The following is a 21,722-nucleotide window of genomic DNA, read 5'->3' as shown; positions in this document are numbered from 1 at the left end:
TTTGCTTTAGGAGACGCACTTCCTAAATTGGGATTTTACCACTAGGAGACGCACTTCCTATTTGGTTTATTTAAGTTCATTCCTAGGAGACGCACTTCCTAGTTTGAGTCATTGAGATTTCACCCCTAGGAGACGCACATCCTAGTCTGGGCAGTTCAGGTTGTATTGTTGTTTTAGGAGACGCACTTCCTAAATTGAGATGTTCTCCTAGGAGACGCACTTCCTAGTCTGGTTCATTTAAGTTCAGTCGTAGGAGACACACTTCCTAGTTTGAGTCATTGAATGTTTCACCCCTAGGAGACGCATTTCCTAGTCTGGGTTTTTCAGGTTATATTTTTGTTTTAGGAGACACACTTCCTACATTGAGCTTTCCCCTAGGAGACGCAATTCCTGGTTCCGCGCACTAAAGTTATACCCTTAGGAGACGCACTTTCTAGTCTGAGTTTTTTTAGGATACACTTTCAGGAGACGCACTTCCTAGTTTGGATTGTATGAGTTTTAGTCACTGAAGTTCTCACCCCTAAGAGACGCACTTCCTAGTCTCGGTCATTTAAATTCATTCCTAGGAGACGCACTTCCTAGTTTAAGTCATTAATGTTCCACCCCTAGGAGACGCACTTCCTAGTCTTGGTATTTCAAGTTATATTTTGGTTTACAATATTGCTAACAACTTACAAATCGCCCAATTACCAAACTGGGGCAGAAAATTTTCGTTGTTTTGTCTATGTTAAAGTTAGGAGCCCACCTGGAGAGCAGGGAATACATTTCAAATTGAAGTCAGGAGCCCACCTGGAGAGCAGGGAATACTTTCAAGCACAGTAGCCAAGAGCCTGCCTGGAGAGCAGGGAATACTTTCAAGCGCAGCAGTCAGGAGCCCGCTTGGAGAACAAGGGAGTACAATTTACGTTTTAGCTTTCAAACTCTTTGTTTTGTCTATGTTGAAGTCAGGAGCCCGCCTGGAGAGCAGGGAATACATTTCAAGTTGAAGTCAGCAGCCCGCCTGGAGAGCAGGGAATACTTTCAAGCATAGCAGTCAAGAGCCCGCCTGGAGAACAAGGAAGTACAATTTAAATTTTAGCTTTCAAATTCTTTGTGTTGTCTATCTTGAAGTCAGAAGTCTGCCTGGAGAACAGGGAGCACTTTCAAGTTGTAGTCAGGAGCCCGCCTGGAAAGCAGGGAATACTTTCAAGTCAGCAATTAGGAGCCCGCCTGGAAAGCAGGGAATACTTTCAAGTCAGCAATCAGGAACCCGCCTGGAGAACAAGGGAGTACAATTCAAGTTTCAGATTTCAAGTTCTTATTGATATTTGGTAATGTGATCCATTTTACACTTACATCTGTGCCCAGCCACCAAACCGGGGCAGAAAATTTTCTTTGTTTTGTCTATTTTGTTGAAGTCAGGAGCCCGCCTGGAGAGCAGGGAACACATTCAAGTTTAGCAGTCAGGAGCCCGCCTGGAGAGCAGGGAATACATTTCAAGTTCAGCGGTCAGGAGCCCGCCTGGAGAGCAGGGAATACATTTCACGTCAGCAGTCAGGGAGCCCCGCCTGGATAATAGGGTCAGTTTTTTCTTTAGTCAAGCTTAGTTTATAGTTTTCCTAGTCTATTCTTTAGTTTAATTTCATCATTGCAACAATAGTACAAGTGGTTTACAATTTTGCTAACAACTCACAAATCTTCCTAGTGCAAACTAGGGCAGAAAAAATTTCTTTGTTTTGTCTATTTTGTTGTAATCAGGCGCCCACCTAGAGAACAAGGGGAAACAACTCAAGTTTTTAGGGAAAGCAGTTTTGAAGGAAGACAGTTCAAGTTTCAGGGGAAAATGGTTCAAGGTGCAAAGGAAAACAGTGTCAAGTAACAAGAGAAGACGGTTCGAGTCCAACAGCCAGGCGTCCACCTAAAGAAAAGGAAAAACATCTCAGATTGCAAGTCAAGACAGCAACCAAAGAATCTCGCGGCAAGAATGCGAGTCAACAGTCCGAGGTGATCAACAGAAGTTAGTAACAATAAAGAAAAAAGAAAGGCAAAAAGTGAATCCAAATGCAGAAGTTGATGAAAGATGTGGGTTGCTCAAAACATGGCCGAGGTAACAAGCATTGTATACCTGGTCTTGATCCGAAAAGTTGAAGAAGGATGAACTAGCACCTGCAACTAGCAAGCATCAAGGTTCAAATCTAAAGTCTGCATGAAGAACCATTCAAGACTCAAGATCAAGCTTCAGAAGACTTATAGATAGGAATCTTGTAACTCGTAATTGATAGGCTTAGCTAGTCTTTTTCATGTTTTGATTTTGATGTAATAGCAGGACTGCGGACCGGAACCTCGGCGGAACGGCACCTCGACCGGCTCTCCACCGCGGCATACTCCATCACCTCACTCGTCTTTGAACTACACGTGGTCTGATTCCTTTATAGCCAAGGATATGTAGGCAGCCCAGATACTAGGGCTCGGTCACACTCCCTTCTCTCTTAGCTTTAGTCTCTCCAAATATGGGTCGGGTCAAAAACCTGTCTAGTCAGTCTTTGTCTGAAAACTCTGTACGTTTCCAGTCAAAGAGGGCAGTTGTAGACATGTGATTTTTGACCCTCCCCAAGATTTTTTATATATTAGCGTAAAATATTTAATTTAGGCATATATAGATATTTTGAGTAATTTTGACTCTTTTACTTTATTTTATTACAAGAAAACAAAAAATACAAAAATAGGTTCATTAATGTTTTGTAGTCATTTTTAATCTAAAAACAAAATCTTTAAAAAAAATATATACAACAATAGTATCGTATTTTTATTTTAATATGATATTTGAAAATACAAAAAATAGATTTGTTTTAATGGTTAGTTTTATTTTAATAATTATTTGAATAGTAGGAATAATTAACAAATGGGCCCGTATTTTTAATCTCGTTCACAGCGAAAGAATAGAGCTTGGGCTCGAGCAACCAATCTTTAGGCCTAATTTTGGACCTAGCCCATAATTGCCAAGCCCATAATTCCTAGGCTCATACCCCTTAACTTAAAACCCTACCTAAACCTAGACTATATAAATAAAAAGAAAAAACAAAAAATAACAGAGGAGCTGAAACGAGAAAGCAGCAAAGTTGCGCATGATAATAACGAAGAAGGCTGGAAAAACGCAGCTAAAAGGCTGCGAACCAGAACGACCCCCACCCCCTTCACGTCGTCTTCTTCGACGACCCTCCCTTCCCCGTCCTTCTTCTTCGACCAATAGCCCCCAAAACTGGGAACGACCCATGCACGCCGGAGAAAACACCAACGACCTCGTCTCTGCCTAAAACGCGCCGGTAAAACGAGATCCACCTGCTCGTCGGATCAACGAGTTCCAGACGCGACAAATAGAACAAAGCGACCTCACCCAGCTCACCATCGTCGTTGGACCTCCGTTCACCGCGAAGCTGCCATTTTCGGCGAAGCTTCACGTCACAAACGACTTGCCATAGGATCCGGCGAACCGGGTTCGAACCTAGCGGTAAACCTAGCTCCAAAACTCCCTGAAACTAACTCAAATCAGTGCGAAAGTCAGCTCGAAGACGCTACCCAAATCCATGTCGAGTGAATCTGTTCAGTTCCGTCAAGGTGTTCGTTGATACGCTGTCTGAGATTTTGATTGTTTTGAATTTCCGACGAGATCTTCGGTCCGTCGAGGTTGCTGGTCTGAGGTCCATTCGTGGGTGACCATGTTTTCAATGTGAACGATTCACGGCTATATGCTCTGTTTAACCAGGTTGGTCGCTACTTATTTGAATTCTTAGAGCGTCGAGTTTGCATTTCCTTACAGTTTCTGTTATGTTGCCTTTAATTCATTTGAATTTGCACTTCTTATAAATGCTATTTTGTCGGTTCTGTGCATGACCATTTTTATATACATATATAAAACTTTGAGAAGTACAATCGCCTACTTTTCTTTCCTTGAGTTTTCCTTATTTAAATTATGTTGTCAAGTTGTTACTTGTATTTGAAGTTGAATAGTATAGTAGACGTATGTTTGGTTTTGGTTTGTGCTCAAAGGAAAACGACTGATTTCAAATAGCCCTTTTGTGGCCTTATCTTTGGAAATCGATTAGTTTCATCAAAATTAGACCCACGGGTACGAAATTTGAGAGGTCTTACTGTATTTTATTGATCTTTTGAGAGATAAGTTTTAATCCTTTGCTAAATCGTACATGGTAGTGCTGAGTGGTTGGTGATGATCCTAAAGATATGTTAAAGAGATAGCACATTAGTATTTGTGGAATTCGATTGTGTTCGATTGTTATAGTTGAATACAAATCTCTGTTTTAGAGAAATTGAGGCTCGTGTTTACTCGAATTGGTTATAGCTGAACATGATTTTGTCACAGTATGAAAATTGGGTTACTATTCATCAACTGAACTACGTCAAATTAGATTAAAGGGACTCGGGTGTGCATTGCATGTGACCCCGCCATGACTTTGAATAATAATAGAATGAAGCGTGTTGTTGAAATCCGGGGGTGCATTTCATGTGACCCGGTTCTAATTTCCAACAAGGTTAAATAGAGCGTGTCGTGAACTACGGGTGCATTTCATGTGGTGTGGCTTGCGATATGTTTTAAATGACCTTGAATTAATTCTTTAAATAAGTAAAAGCGGTTTTCCAAAAGTTAAAATTAACACATAGGTTCAAAATGTTCTAAAATCAAATAATTAAGCCGATGATAACAGTTGAGCGACCGTGCTAGAACCACGGAACTCGGGAATGCCTAATACCTTCTCCAGGTTAACAGAATTCCTGGTTCGCGGACTGTTAAACAGAGTCATATTTTCCTCGACTCGGGATTCAACCGGCGACTTGGGACACCCTAAATCTCCCAAGTGGCGACTCTGAATCTTTTAAATAAATCTCATTTTGATTGTCCTTTAATTGGAAAAACTCCTTTATACTCCCTTACGTGGTGTAGATAAAAAAAGGAGGTGTGACAGATACACACGACTCACAATTACAATATAGCCTACATGTGAGAACTTCCCTGACTCTAAGTCCATATGGCACATGACTCAACACACCTGATCCCAATTCCGCCATCCGAATGCATACCGCACCTCGAATACCTAATCATTCCACGAAAGATACTCTAAAATTCCCCTGTGTCACCATGCAAACTCGAATATCAGCAATCGATCTAACAAGAATGCGCCGCAATTCCACCGAAGTAACATCAACTTAATTACATTGTCTTTTCTGAAACATATACCCTCGTCAAATCACTCCCATTTAGCAATACCATATCCATAATCACCTGGAGATCATCCCCCTAATCATCTGAAGTTCATTTCTCTAATCATCTGAAACTGCTCGTGCTGCCTAAGAATTTTATGACTTTCCGTTCAAAACTGAATTGTAACCTTACAGACGCAAATCTCAATACTCCACAACATACCGCATATACCATACCATCCTAGGATAACATGAGAACTTCATCTCCCTTCTGAGCCACAAACATCTACGTACTCAACTAGTCAAGAACATTCCATTGATCCCATCTAGAAGAAAATCACTATGCATCCCATGCTCTTCATGCCCATAAAAAATATACATCTCCAATTCGAAGTAGAAACCATCAAGAACTCTCTGAGTCCCCCTTGCACAAGCCAGACCTGCCAGGACTGAATCCTTCTAACTCGACCAAGCTACGCAAGACATCAAAACCTAAGAGCATTGCCGCAAAATACCTGTAGAAACTCATTACCCCGTACACACCCAAGGAACTAATCATATCCTTACCATACCGATCCGGCCTACTACCCAGCTATCCCATCTATCTGAGTTTCCTTCTGATTTATCTTCAACTTGATATCCCCTCTTGCTGTAGCACCACAATTCCTCAACCCAGACTTACCACACGAGACCCAAGCATAAAACTACATTGTCTAAGGTTCATAAGCCGCTGAGTACTCTCTTAAATATTTCCAAAAGCACCATGTTCAAAATACCTACCCCAAAGGGACCTCCTGCGAATCTGGAACCATTACCTTCCTAATAATGATATATAGAATCTCATAGTTAATGTAGAAAGTACCACAAGTCTTGACATTTTCCAAATGAAAACTCAGTTCCTAACCACATATACAACTTTAAAATACCCAATTGCTACATGTAGAATCTTGAATACATTAGAACCATTCTCGAGAGTCATTCACTCTATTCAAACTGCAATTAGTCTGATCAAATGAACCGAACAGCCTGTGCTTCACTAGCACTCCGACACTGCAGAATGTGACCTCATTCCAATATAACCAAGCAACTTCCTGCCCTATGCACCGAGCATTCCTTACCAACCACAACTCAAGTCATTCCCCGATTCTCGTACACCCATAAAGCATAACATAGGCTTTATTGAAATTTCCTTTACTCGAGTCATAACTGATTCACAAATACGCCTCGAGCTGGAACCATTAAAGCACATAACCGTACAATCAACTATTCAATAGCGGACTCCCCCATTTGGCTCGAAGCCATAGATCAAAACACGCACCATAACTCATAACGCATACACTTTATTGCTACCATAACACCATAGTGAGATTAACTCAATCCTTCATAAGCTCATGGCACACAGACCATCCGGTACTTCATATCTTTTACAAATCTCGCATTTACTCTCGTAACAATTAAACCCACTCTCTTAAAAGACCCAAATTAAATTCACACATATGTTTCACTTGTAAATGGGATCTTCTAACAGACAACATAAAGATCGCACAACTCCAGAACACTTCGCAGGAGATAACCCACCTGCTTCGCTTTAAACTAACTTTTATGTATACCTTCCACCGTCATAACCATTATGCAGTCCCTTAGTCTTCCTGAGTCTGAACTCATACCGCAACATGAAATCTATTCCACTCCCAACTAGGAGACATGAAAAGATTCTTCACACGCCCATAACTCGGGCTATAACTCGAATCAAGACGGAAATCAAACACCTAATAGTTCTTCTATCCTCCAGCAGACCTTTCTCGTCACATCCAAAGCATACAAATACATCTCGCCGCACTAACATTCTCATTACATAGCCATCTAGTCGTCACTTCCACTAATAGGGAAAAATACCGGACATATAAATTCAAAAGCACTTGCTCACATGATCAGCACCTCGGTGCTCAAGCTATAGGCAAAAATCCGGCCTCAAGTCATCCAGACTGGCCCAACATCAACACACAGAGATCGTATCTCGCCCCTCGATCAGGGAATCACAAACCATCGAGGCACATCTGATAATGAGTGCTCATGCGCACATACGAATGCGTGGGAGGAATTCAAAGAGTTACATTTCAAGCTGAATCAAGGACGCACGATAAGAATTCAAGAATGTGAAGTTTTCCTAAAGGTTCTGCAGCCTCTCGAGGATAAATACAGACGTCTCTGTATCGATCCGCGAGACTCTACTAAACCTGCTCATGACTCGTGAGACCTATGTAACCTAGGCTCTGATACCAACTTGTCACGACCCAATTCCCCGAACCCGATCGTGATGGCGCCTCTCGTGAAGACTAGGCCAGCCAGACCAAAACAGACCACCTCTTTTAAATAGTTAAATACCAATAGTAGTTCTAAAACATGATATAATAATCATAATTTGCGAAATTAACGATAACAACAGTAGAAACCATCCCGACACAGCCCAAACCGGGGTGTCACAAGTCATGAGCAACTAATAGTTCCGGATACCAGTCTACTAGCTACAAAATCCGTTACAGAAGTTCAAGAACATGAAAATAGTAAGATAAGGGAGGCACGGGGGCTGCGGACGTCAACAACTACCTCGTAGTCTTCGAAAACACTGCCTGGACTGGGAGGATCAGCACTCAGGAGCGGACTCTGCGACGCCTGAATCTGCACACACGGTGCAGGGAGTAATGTGAGTACTCTGACTCAATGAGTAATAATCATAAATAATGGTTGAAAGCAAGAAAACGCGTAAAGGTACAAAGCAATTCTATATCAAACAGTAAAATCACTTAAGGCAGTAAATCCATGAAGAAATCAAATGAAGTTCCTTTAAGCCAAGTAAAACAGGTAGTTTAGCAGGTGAATAACAAGTAGAAATCAGCCCCTCGGGCACAGTAACAATCACTCAGAACAGTATCAGCTCCTCGGGCTCACTCTCGGTACAATATCAGCCCCTCGGGCTCACTCTCAGTATAGTATCAGCCCCTCGAGTCACTCTCAAATCATGATGGATACCCGCGCTCACTGTGGGGATGCAGACTCCGGAGGGGCCCCTTACGGCCCAAGCGCAATATCAAGTCATCTTGTGGCAATAAAAAGTATCTCAAGCCCTCGGCCTCATATCACTCAGCATATACTCACATATGGACTTCGGCCTCACTCAGTCCGAAAATCATCACAAGCCCCTCGGGCATTAGTAAAACCGTATTTCTCAGCCCAAAACATCATTTAGAAATATCATTTAAGTTCAAATATGAATAAAAGTGGCTGAGTTTGTAAAACAGTAAATATCAACAGGACTGAGTTCAAGTAATAAGTCAAACAATAAGGAATTTGTGATAAAAATCCTCGGAGGGTTCAAATAGTTGGCACGAAGCCCAAATATAGCAATCAGCCCAAATCATGATGATAACAAATAAGTTTCAGTCAAATACATGGTAAAATCATCAATCGGGACGGACCAAGTCATAATCCCCAGTAGTAAAAGACCCCACTCTCATCACCAGCGCGTGTCTCACCTCAATACAGCACTACGATGTGCAATCCGGAGTTTCAAACCCTAGGACATCATTTACAACTATTACTCACCTCGAACCGGCTAATTCTCTAGCTTGCGACGCCTTTGCCCCTCGAATTGGCCTCCACGCGCGTCGAATCTATCCAAAATCAGAACGAACACGTCACAACATGCTAAGGGAACAAAGCCCAAGCGAAAACGATCGAATTATCACAAAATTCCAAAAATTGGTCAAACCCGACCCCCGGGCCCACATCTCGGAATTTGACAAAATTCACAAACTAGAATCCTTATACTCTCACGAGTCTATTCATACAAAAATTATCCAATTCCGATACCATTGGTCCTTCAAATCATCATTTTTATATTTTTGAAAGATTTCACAATTTTCTTCCCAAATCACGAATTAAATGATGAATTCAATGATAGATTCATGTACTCTAGCCAAATCTGAGTTAGAATCCCTTACCCCGATGAATTTCTTGAAAAACCTTCGAAAAATCGCCAAAATCCAAGATCTCTAAGTCAAAATATAAAATAAAACCCAAAACCTCATATTTATAGAGTACCCCACAGATTTCCACCTCCGCGGGCCGCACAAAATCGACTACAGTCCGCACAAAACCAGTGCGGTCCGCACAAAAACAACCGCGGTCGCACAAGCTTTCCTCTTCAGTGACAGGCTTTAGTATTTTGGCCATAACTTTTGCTACAGATGTCCAAATTGCGATATCTTTCCTTTTATCGAAACTAGGCACGAAGGGCTACTTCGAAACTAGGCACAAAGGGCACAACTTCCGTTTTTGAATCATCTCAAAATTCCTTGTAGATCAAAAGATATGAGCTTCCGAAGTAAGATGAGCGGAATGTTCTTCACCGTGGCCGCACACCATTTTGTGCGGTCCGCACAACACCTGCCGCGGCCGCACTTCTTTTTGTGCGGCCCGCACGGGTGAGTTCCGAGGCCAACAACCCTTCTGGACCTGCTACAGCTATGATTTTTGGCCTAAAACATACCGGAACCTACCCAAAACTCCCGGAACTTCAAACCAATTGTACCAACACATCCCATGACATCGTTCAAACTTGTTCAAAATTTCGGAACGCTCACAACAACATCAAATCACAAATTTAACATAGGATTCAAGCCTAAGAACTCCAAGAACTCTTAAATTATGCTTTCGATCAAAAAGTCTATCAAATCTCGTTCGAATGATCTGAAATTTTGCAGACACATCCCAAATGACACAACGAAACTATTGCATCTCTCGGAATTCCATTCCACCCCTATATCAAAATCTCACCTATCAACCGAAAAGTGCCGAAATCTCAATTTCGCCAATCCAAGCCTAAATCTTCCACGGACTTCCAACATGCATTCCGATCACGCTCCTAAGTCCCAAATCACCTAACGGAGCTAACCAAATCATAAAAATTCCAATCCGAGATCATATACAAACAAGTCAAATATTGGTCAAACCTTTCAAATTTTAAGCTTTCAACTGAGACTGTTCTTCCAAATTAAATTTTGATTAACCTAAAATCCAACACCAACGATTTACATAAGTCATATTGCATCACACGAGGCAAGTCAAGCCCGAGAACTGGCGAGCGAAATGCAAAAGCTCAAAACGACCGGTCGGGTCGTTACATCGTGCCTCTTCAACTATTCTTCGCCAACTATCATTCATTTACCAGCCCACGTGTCATGACACATCACCTAATAATTAATTCTATACATGAACTTAATTTTTCCCGATACAATACCACATTTGAGGATGAATGTTCCCAAGCATGAGAGAATATAAGGCCCCATAAGTTTCTAGGCTTAAAATTTGAGAATTACGAATTTAATAATATAATTAAAATACCTGGGGAGTATAAGGACCCACACACTTCTTCATATTATAGGGTAAATTTCACAAATGGTCATATAACTATGATATTTTTTCACTAAAGTCATATAACTTTGTTTTCTCACACAAAAGTCATAAAACTTTCACTACTTTACTCAAAAAGTCATGCTTAACCGGCAAAGATAATTCTCCGGTAATTTTTTCGTATTTTACCAAGTTTTTTTAGTTTTAAAATTTTATCTAATAAATTATGACTCAATTAAAATAAGAAATTTTACCTCCTATAGCAAAGGCATACACTATATTCAGAGGCGGATCCGGGATTTGATTCTTATGAGTTCCTACCGTAATTTCAAATTTATATGCAATAATAACTGGGTTCACAGTTAGATATTTAATTATAAACTAGTTTTAGTGTACGTGCATTGCACATGTATTTTGTGTCTATTAATAAAAATTATATAAAATTTAGAATAAGAATAAATTATTTGTAATAGCAATTAACATCGAGATAAATGCAGCATATAGTTGCACATGTATCTTATAGATGATGTTTTTGGTGTAAAAAATATTACTCAAAATATAAATATTATATATACCTTATAGTATGTATAAAGGGTAAAAAAAAAAAAAAGGTGAACGCTATTTAGCGTGCTTTACGCGCGTACCTCGTCCGAATAAGTAAATTTTCTTTATAAATCTTATATTTATTACATTAAATGAGACTCATAAATAGAAGTACGTAAAAGTAAAAAGTCTAAATTTCTAAAATTTATCATTGTTAATTTTATTTATTTAACTCAATGAAGGAAGAAACTTCCATATAAAAATCTTTAATTTATTTCCGTCAACATATTAAACTTAAATTTGTAAGGATATAAATAAATAATCTTTTAGAAACTTGTTATATGAGAAATACTAAATGAATTTAAGGTACATCTTATATTACTTCGGAGAAAAACATAAGCTGAAAATTATAAAAGTAGCATTGTAGGTTCTAGGTGGTGTAAGGAGAAAAAAAAACTCTCTTTGGTAATTCGAGAGTGAATGACAAGGATCATTTTATTGTAATTTACACAATTCCAATAAGAAAAGGACTTACGTAATTAAGATTTTTCTCAATTAAATTGTATTTGGAATTTTTACTTAGTTTAAAAAATAAAAGATTTATAGACAAAATGTTAAGTGACTTCAAAAGCCTAATGCTATGAAACTGATTAAATTTATAATTTTTCTAATATAAAATTTATATTTAAAAGATAAAAAGAAGATCAATATTTCACATAAGGGCTCGAATGTGATATGTACAAAGTATACCTGCCATTTACTTTAATTATAGTTTTAATGAATGTCTACTTTCATGGTGACTCTTATTTTATTTCTAAGTATTTTGTGGATTCAATAGATGTCTATGTGATTTTTTAATTTAAATAACTCCTAAAAAGGTTTGTTGGATTGTAACAAAAAAGAAACAAAACAAACAAACACCTGAGAATCCTTATTGCAAATAAATATCTATTATTTTTAAACCTAATAATAAATATTATTTGTTCGAAAAATATGATAGAAACACTTTTATTGAATCAAATTTTCGAGCTAAAAATATAAGTTATCAGTGAAGTTCTTACTGAAGTATTTACGAATTAAATTTTATGAATAACGAAATATACTTCTAAACCTAGTAGTAAATATATTTCTAAATTTTATGATTTTTATTTATTAGATTGAATTTAAAAAATAAAAAAAAAAGGTAGAATACCAAAAAAATACCGGAGAATTGTCTTTGCCGGTTAACTATGACTTTTTGAGTAAAGTAGTGAAAGTTTTATGACTTTTATGTGAGAAAACAAAGTTATATGACTTTAGTAAACAAATGTCATAATTATATGACCATTTATAAAATTTACCCCTGAAAAATATACCCGCAAGTGCAACATATGGATCTACTGGAAATAATTATTTGAACATAGAAAAGAGAACAAAGAATGAGGAGGAAAAAAAACAAGACAAAGTAAAAGAGAAACTATGTAAATAATGAGATAATGGACCAAGCCCACGTCTGTAAGCGAGGGAATTAACGGAAAGGGGTTTGGAACCTTTGACACAAAAGAACGCAGCAATAACATCGAAAAGGAGAATTAGGAATTCCCAAACATTGTTCCAAGCTTCATTAGTGCAGAAGAAGAAATTCAAGGTAATAGAGAATTATGTACATCTTTATTGTTGTGGGACTTCACCTTCTTTAGCCGAGGGTCATTCGGAAACAGTTTCTCTAACCTGGAGGTAAGGCTACGTACATCCTACCCTTCCAAGACACCACTCGGTAAGATTATACTGGATAGTTATTGTTGTTGTTTATTGTTGGGGGAATCATCATATATAATTTAAAGAATGAATTTTTGGAACAAAGCATGCTTTACCCAATTCATTGACATTCTGACAAATTCAAGTCATCTTCTGCGGTTGGATACGGATGGGGGAATGAGCATCCTTTGGGTTTAAAAGAAGTATTCTTTATTAAAAAATTATATCTTTTCAAATAAGTAATTACATTTGGATTAATTTAGCATGTCCCCACTTAAATTAAAGATATATCATCAATAATTCGAAAATATCAAAATAGTTGATGTCGAATAATTAGTAACATTATTTATGCTAGTTTATCAGTTTCTTCTCTGTTCTGAGTACTTGAAACTTTGGATATAAGCCTAGTGGTGAAAGATGATGATAAATTAATGGGTGCCGATTATTATAACTGGGGGTGTACGTGAAGATTATTTAAATCTATTAAGTGATATAACTTGGAACAAGTGAACCTAATTTGTGCATATTGAGATAGAATTCACAAGTTGGACATGTTAAGCCTAAATATTCATGAACTAAGTGAATTAAGTTATACTTTTAGTTCTTGTATCGATGTAAATTGAACTCCTTTATCATGTAGATAGACTTGTGAATGGGATTTCTTGAGAGAAGCATGAATTGTAGCGAGCACATACGTTGAGGTGAGTTGAGGCTTATTTTCCTAATAGGGAATTCCACATAAACCCTCGTGCTTCATGTGTTCGATAAATTTAAGCCACGTTTTCTTATACTCAAACACTCACTCTATCCTTGTTCAGTACTACTTATATGTGACAGAATTACATGCCTACGTGTATTACTACGTGTATTACTACTTCTTATGTGCCTTTATTTGTGATATTTACATTTAGTTTAATATGCAATTTCAACATTCATTCATGCATTAATGTGATCACATTCAAAAGGGAGAGCTAGCCGACCTCCCCTTGTGTGAGTGTCATCAGTGCCAAGGTTAGCTATCTCATGCTCCTAGGGGCTATTGTTTGTTGAGGAGATAGGCCGATACTCCCCGTACGTGTTGCAAGATCCTACGCACGCAGGGCCACTATGTTTAACTTAAGTTCTTTTTTTTTTTTTTTGTTATTTGTTATTTATTTAGATGTTCATCTTACAATTTAAGTTTTAAGTCTTATCAGATTTCATACATTAAATTTCTTACATGTTTTACGTGGATATCTTTTCTTTTTGTTATGTTTATCCCAGAAGGTCCCCTCCTCCTTCTTAGGAGGTAGCCTATGAGACTTGATGGGTACCCTGTCATGATACTTAGCCCGTGAGGGCCTGTTTTCGCTTTTTATGGATGCAGATAATACTGATCACGTTCCGGCACTACAGAGCTCAGTCTTTTCCTGCTTTTCTTCTCGGTGCGGACTCAAATTTTAGTATTTATTTATATTATTTTAGCATTTGGGGTATGTACGAAGGACATAAATATTCAGTATTCTCGAAGTCTCATGACTTAATTTAGTGGGTATTGTATAATTTTTATTCTCAGTTGGGTATTTTATTGAGATCTATGACTTAACTCTCAGTTTGAATTTTATTTTTTATTTTTTTTTAATAAATATGTCATGACATCATTTTGGGTTACTTCAGTTTTCATGATTAGTACAACTTAATTAAGGGGTTACTCGACAGGTTGCTTGGATCGGGTGCCAATCATGCCCCCACCTTAGCTTTTGGGGCTTGACACATAAATATTTTTCTAAGAGTTTAATGGTCTTTATAGTTACCATTAATCCAATACTCAATCTTTGATAAAATAGTTATTCTCAAGCATTCCAAGTTCCATGTAGGTTGGGTTTAATTAAATTACATCCTTAAGCTTAAAATTAACCCGAATTAATTATGAAAATTCACAGGGTTGTACGAGGATGATTAAAATCACCTAAAAGAAATCGGTTCTACCACAACGATTGGTTAATAATTTGTAAATTTTGTAAATAATTAGATTAGATATTGCTCAGTTTCATACTTTTATTAATATACTCTTGTGTCATGCGCTAAAATGTCTCACTAATGTCTAATGATATTACCCTTACTTTCTTGGAAAAAAAATAATCTTACACAAGAGAACTTTCAGGGAAGAACCTGGTTCATCGAACTTATAAGATATGTATTTTACACTTCGCATAATTTGAAATAACTGCATATGGAACATAATCTGAAAAGAGTCGCACTTTATCCCAATCTCCTTTTTAAACCAATCAGTTATAAGCAAACCAATTTAACCAAGAGACTCACGCTCTATAATTGCCGAGATTTTTGGGAAAGAGTCCGGCATCTCTTCAAACTTACACTCCCAAGATGAAAAGACTTCTAACCTCCAAAGTTGTCGTTATACACTCCATCTCTTCCCTCTTTAAATTGATTTGCCTTTACCCTTTTCTTCACACCAAATCCACCAAAACACCAAAAACCCCAACTCTCTCAAATTCTCTCAATCATCCAAACTGATCAAATGGCAAACATATATGAAAACCCAAGAATTCTGAGAATCTTTCTTCACCACCTAAAGAACCTTCACCCACACCTTTAATCACCCAAACCCCCAAGAAAAAACATGTCAAGATGTTTGCATGCAATACAGTGGCAAGTAGAGAACATGCCAAGAAGCTAAATGAGAAATTGAAGGCTAGCCAAGCATAAGAAATTCAAAAATCTTATGAGTCCTTTAAGTATGCGATTGAGGGGGAAGAATCAGTTTTATCTGAAACTGAACAGGTAACTTCTGGTTGAAAACTTCTGAAGATGCTTCTGAAATTGCTGAAAATCTTGAAAATAGGTTTGTGTTGGTTGGTTCGATTATTGATGTAGAAACTGTTGGGTATGAAAAAATTAGTGGTAAAAATAAAATTTAAAAAAAAAAAGAGTGAGGGTGTTGAAGTAGATACGAGGGGAAAGGGACAAAAAAAGTGGTTGGATCTTCTTCACCCACTCTTGTTGGTTTGAATGAAGAAATAGGGGAAATGGTGTTATGGAGTGAGGAGAGTGTTGATGAGGAAGAGAGGATTGGAAGAGAAGGAAGTAGTAGTTCTGAGGAAACTGTTGCAGCAGAAGGGCTGGTTAGGTTAGGGAAAAGATTCCAAGAACATGTTCCATCTAGAAAGGAACTCCTCCATGATCTGTTGCAGATTGTGTCAGACAGTTACAATCCCAAGAAGAAGAAGAGTGTTAGAGTAAAAGTGTAAAACTCTCTGGAAAGGCTATGGGTGGCAAGAAGAAAAAGGTTGCCTCTTATATCCCTGTAGAGACTCATCTCACAAGAGAAAGAATTACAAGGAGCCAGAAGAAGCAGAGCGAGGGCAATTGAGATTGAAAAGATGGACCTGGTCCTTCATGATGGAGATGAAACAGAGGAACTGGTTGTCACTCCCAGTGCTAAGAAAAGAAAGACATCTAAGAAGAAGCCTCCAGAAAAGTCTGTTGAGGCAAAAAACTATGTGTTGTCCAAATGAACTAGGTTGGCAAGAAAATCAATGAAAGTTCAAGTAGTGGAGGAAGAAAGTGAAGAAGAGGAGACTGATGAAGAAAAGGATAAGTTGGTGAAGTTCTAGAAAAGAACCATTTTGAAGGGAAGGCTCCTTAATGGAGGAAGAATGGATGGTATCTAATAAGTTTTACCTACTATTGGATTTGATCCAATGACTCCCACCGTATGAAAGTAGTACTTTAACCACTGAGTTAAGTAGGTCATTTATCATCCCAAAGAGAATCAAATGAAACCCATCATGTCGATGGATTATAAATATCATATTACTTAATAAGCAATAGTAATCTAAGAAATACCACTCAAAGAGATCAAAGATTGTTGATGTTGGATTACTGCTGCAGGAAAAATTAGAGTTACAAGATTGGAAGGACATGGTCCTTCAGTTGAAAATAAGGTTGGCCAGGGCTGATATTGTAGAATATTTGCCACCTGTAAGATTGATAATGGAAAAGTCAATAGTGAGGTGACAAGAGTGACAATGAGCTTTGATGACAAAGACTACTTTGGGGCCGATACTTTGACTGATTATGACTACCAAGTCCAAACTACGCGCAAAGAACCTGGTTCATCCAAGAGAGTACCTAAGAACATCAAGGTTAGAGCATTGGAGATATAGAGAGGGGCTAAGGATGCTGAAATAAAAAGGCTAAAGACACAGTTGGCTAAAGTGGAAGCTGAGAGAGACTCTCTCAAGTCTGAGCTGGCAAAGGAGAAAGAGAAGCATGAGGGCATTCTTCAATATATGCTGAAACTGCTTCAAGCTAAGAACCAAGAACCTGGTCCTTCCCAATCCTAAACTCTTCCTAGACCAGTTTGTAACCAGTAACCAGTAACCCAAATGGAATTTCTCTATTTTTTTCTCATGGTTCTATGTCTTTATTTCTTCTTATACTTTATGGTATAGGATCTTATCAATCAATGAAATTCGCTACTTTTGCTCTAATTGTTTGTTGATATTTCTTAGATGGCTAATATCCCTAGATTGAAAAAGAAAAAAATAAATCCATAATCGCATTTAAAGTAGCCCAGTTGCCATGAGTTATATCTGTTAAAATTTAGTTACTTGGTAAATTATACAACTTTTCGATGATGCCAAAAAGGGAAAGACAAGGTGTGCTTTTGCTTTGAACTGTGATATTTATAACCCAATGAACTTGGTCCTTGATGATTTGTGACTTTTAAAATGGAAAGTCTTGTGACATTGTGTTTGATGTTGAGCTAAGTTGAAGCAGGTTCCATGCTTCTAGAAAGCACAAAGTTTGTCATCATCAAAATGAGGGAATTTATTGACTTAAGCGACTTTGATTTTGATGATTGACAAAGGAACACATGCATGAATCAGGTTCATGGATACTATACACAGGTTATAGTCAGATTTAAGCAAAAGGCATGCACGTACAAGGGATAGGCATAAGTGGTTATTTCTGATAATCCATCAACGAAAAGATTGCATATTTGATAATGAGAATGAATCCTTACTTAAAGAGAACTCTATCCAAGATAAGGAAAGAGTTATAAGTTGAAGATAACCACAACTCTTCCACTAAGGAAGATTAAAGTATCAGGTTTCTAGTTAATTCTAATCCCACTAACTCTATAAATATTATTCTTGTTCTCTTTTATAGGTCACGGGCACATACTGAAGTTAAGCAAGAATTGAAAGCAAAATTCCAAGGCATCTTGTGAGCAATTCCTGTGAGTTTCAAGAGTGCAAACCTGAAGCTACATGAACTAGATTGAAGAACAAGTTACATATGTCTGTCTTTTATTCTAGTTCAATTGTAGTAGGAGCTTTTGAGTTGTACCTTTTAACTTTTCTTAGAAGCATTTGTACTAGGTACTTGAGTTGTATTGTTCAAGTTAGAGTTAAATTGAACCAATCACAACAGCCTGTGGCTGGTTGCTACAAAGGTTAGAGTTAATCCTTAGATTTGTAAGAGTTTGTAAACTTTGTTGTTTGGTTCAGAATTGTAGTGAAGTGTTGGGGAAGATCCTACTGGAAAGTAGGTCGTGATTTTTTTACCTTTTGAACCAGGTATTTTCCATATAAAAATACGTATGTTCTTTACTTTCTACATTACTTATTCCGCAACAGTAGATTAAGGAACGCATAGAAGAATTAGGTCCTTCTATAATCCAGTGCACGTGAAAATTGGACACCACACAAATCACTCATCTCCCCTCTCTTGTGTGGTATTGAAGTATAAAACATCAATCATTTTGAACTATCTCCATCCCATGGAATTAAAAGTCCTACAAGCCAGAATTACAACTAATTTGATTCTAATTTTTGATTAAGTTGTCTTAAATTTACATATCAAGCTTGCAAGAGGACATTTATTTCCATGTTGTTTGAGTCCCACTTTTTTATGGGGGGTAGGGGTATAAACAGCCAATCTTAGAGATGTTATTTAGAGATTAGCCAGTACTTATTTTGTCCTGAAATTTTAAACTAAGAATCTCAACTTCGGGACAATTTAGGACATTTTATCCCAAAAAAATTGAACTAGAAAATTGAATTCAGGACGCACTGAGCAACCCTTTAAAGTGGCTACACGGTGTCATTTCTATCTTTTTTATTAGGTCTTTAAATAATAAACATGATTTTTACCAATCTATTAACAAAATAAGTAAATCTACGCCAAGAGAAATTAGTACAAAATGTAGTAGATGCAATTCTTGATAAGGTAATACATGGACAATCAATGAGGGACAGTCATACAATTTCTACAAATCATATTCTAATATAGTTGAAGGCAAATGGGTGAATATTTAGTTAAACTTTACTTGACATGTGAGTTGATATTAAGGGCTATTTGCAGCATTTTTGTGTTTATTAGGTCTTTATGTTTAAATCTTTTGTTTGATGATTACAAAAGGGGTATTGGCGATATCTTTATTGACTTTCATATTATCTTGATGTGGATTGCTTCATGAAATAGCAATATAATTTTTTCTATAAATTTGTAATCTGATTTAGATAGAAATTTGGTAAGAGAGCGAAAAGATTTCAGGCAACGACAATTCTCAATTCCACTTTCAAGATTACTTGACCCCTAATTGTAATTTAGTAATAATATTAAAAAATCAATATTTAGAATTATTTGTCCACTCAAAATGCTGCAAGCAAATGAATTTTGAAAAGAGAAATAAGAAGATACAAAGGTTCTCTCCTTTATAAATTTTCTTTTCCATATCCTATTTTTCTAGACGAATATGATTATATTCAGAGGAACATCGAATCAACGTGACACCTCTCTAAGTGGTAAGAAAAAAAGAACAATAGGTAATAATGAAATCATGTCTGAACAAACAGAATAAATAAGAAAAAGTGTCATGTCATAAGTGAAAAATACCCCAAGTCTCATGTAAGACAACTAAATGCACTTGATGCTTGTCGAAGTCTAGTCTTTAAACTAGGAGGTTGTGAAAACAATTTCCACTTTGACTCCTCGAATTAGAATTTACACTCACAAGAGAACCCTATATCTTACCCTCCCAATATTTTTCTAATTGAATTTCAAAAATCTCACTCACCATCAAAGCACATTTTGTAAAGTGTTCTCTAGTCATAAATAATGGTCGATCATCGAAGAAAGAAACAGGAGAATAAATTTATCTTTTTGGAGAATGTTTTGAACAGGGAAGAAAAGGATTTATAGTCCTTTGCCTTACCCACAAGAATAGATGGCCCTGTAACTCCTCTGCCCGTAAAACACTCTAACCACACAAGATTTTCCGACATTATTGTCACACCTCTTTTTTACCTACACCTCCCGGAAGGGAGTATAAGGGAGTTTTTTTCAACTTAAAGTGAAAATCGAAACGAGATTATTTTATTTAAAATTCAGAGTCGCCACTTGGGATAATTTTTTGGTGTCTCAAATCACCGATGTAATTGATGACACACCCCGATTTTAAGAGTTAAAACAATTATACGAGTGCCATGAGTTATTTACTGAAATGACACACCTCAAGTTTCCTACAAAGGCTAACTAGTTTTGTGAGGGTCATGAGCTTAGGGGTTTTATTTGGCATGACACGCCTCAATTCATTTTAAAAGATCTTATTATTCGAAGTTGTAATAATCGGGTCACATGAAATGCACCCTCAAATTTGGAAAATTAAGCATCATAACTATGTCACGGAAATCGTACCCATAATTAGATGGTTTATTAATCGTGCCAAAAATAAGCTACGATATTCATGAGTTATTCCCTAAACTTTGAGATTATTGCAAGGCCAACAAATACAAACGAAAAATTTTCTATACCAACATCCTACATCCCAACAAATGAAGCCAAGAATTATCATAGGATATGAATCTTCCAAATTTAAATCGAGATCCAAACGCTATATTTCCAGGTCACTCACATCCCAACTCTAAACCCGTCCACATGCATCCCACCATGGTTCTTCATCATTTTTTATTATCTAATAATTTTAAAATTGACGCATAAAATTAGTATTCTTTACTACTGTATCTACTCACAGATGTAGACAAAACTAAGGATAAAGTAGAATTAATAAAAAAAAATATGACAAAGTATATAGCATTTAAGAGCGGATCTACGGTGAAGTTCAGCAGACAATTTGTAATGGACAGAAACAAAATGATATCCAAAGCCAACATAGCGAGAAGGCAAAAAATCGGACCTTCGTATTAAATGAATTCGGAGTTGAAAAACTTACATCTGTCCGAGCCAAACAAACCCGCCTATCGGAACGAAGCTCGAACAAGAAACTAGCAACACCGGAACCTCGAACGGACCTCAACGGCGGCCGAAACTGCGAACCAACTTCAAACGACCTCCTTACCTTTTCCGAACAGCTTCGCAGGCGGCCACCAAACGAGACACTCTCAGCCGCTATTTTCATCTAATGGAGAATTAAAGCAGTTCAAAGAGAGTAAAGAATAATGAGAGGAGAAGGAGATGGATTTGGGATTGTAGTTGAATTGTTTTTCAAATCCCTAAAAAAAGAAAAAAAGAATTGGCGTTGATTCAGCCTTTTCCTCTAGGTTCGATCTTTCTGATTTTGTCGGTGTTTCGGCGTTGGTTTTGTGGTCTCCTTTTCGTTGAAAATCTGCCCCAGCTTTTGGTCCCTTCTCTTTTATATTCTTTGGCTTTTCTTCGGTCTTTTTCTGTATTTTTAGCTCCTAGCAGCCTTAGGTCTTCAAGGTTTTTGGTTAACTTTTTTCAGAAGATGAGATCGTGAGCTGTCTATTTTGAGCAAAACGGCGGATTTTTTTCTTCTTTTCTTTAGTGTTTAGGGTGTAGGTACT

General features: G+C 37.4%; 1 long non-coding RNA gene across 3 annotated transcripts in view; it reads right to left on the bottom strand.

Moving 5' to 3' along the window:
* Positions 1-21,697, bottom strand: part of LOC138874557 (uncharacterized) — a 31,795-nt gene extending 10,098 nt beyond the window's left edge. The window contains exons 1-2 of one of the 3 annotated variants that reach the window (XR_011401566.1): positions 21,131-21,684; positions 7,801-7,872 (exon numbers count right to left, since the gene is read on the bottom strand). This is a non-coding gene — a long non-coding RNA (uncharacterized lncRNA). Of the gene's footprint in view, positions 1-7,605; positions 7,873-21,130 lie in introns of those variants that run through there. The other 2 variants (XR_011401564.1, XR_011401565.1) reach the window with 2 other exon arrangements.
* Positions 21,698-21,722: the final 25 nt, after the last annotated feature.

The sequence above is a fragment of the Nicotiana sylvestris genome, chromosome 8 (genome assembly GCF_000393655.2).
Source record: "Nicotiana sylvestris chromosome 8, ASM39365v2, whole genome shotgun sequence".
Lineage (NCBI taxonomy): Eukaryota > Viridiplantae > Streptophyta > Magnoliopsida > Solanales > Solanaceae > Nicotiana > Nicotiana sylvestris.
This window is presented reverse-complemented; position numbering and strand designations above follow the sequence as displayed.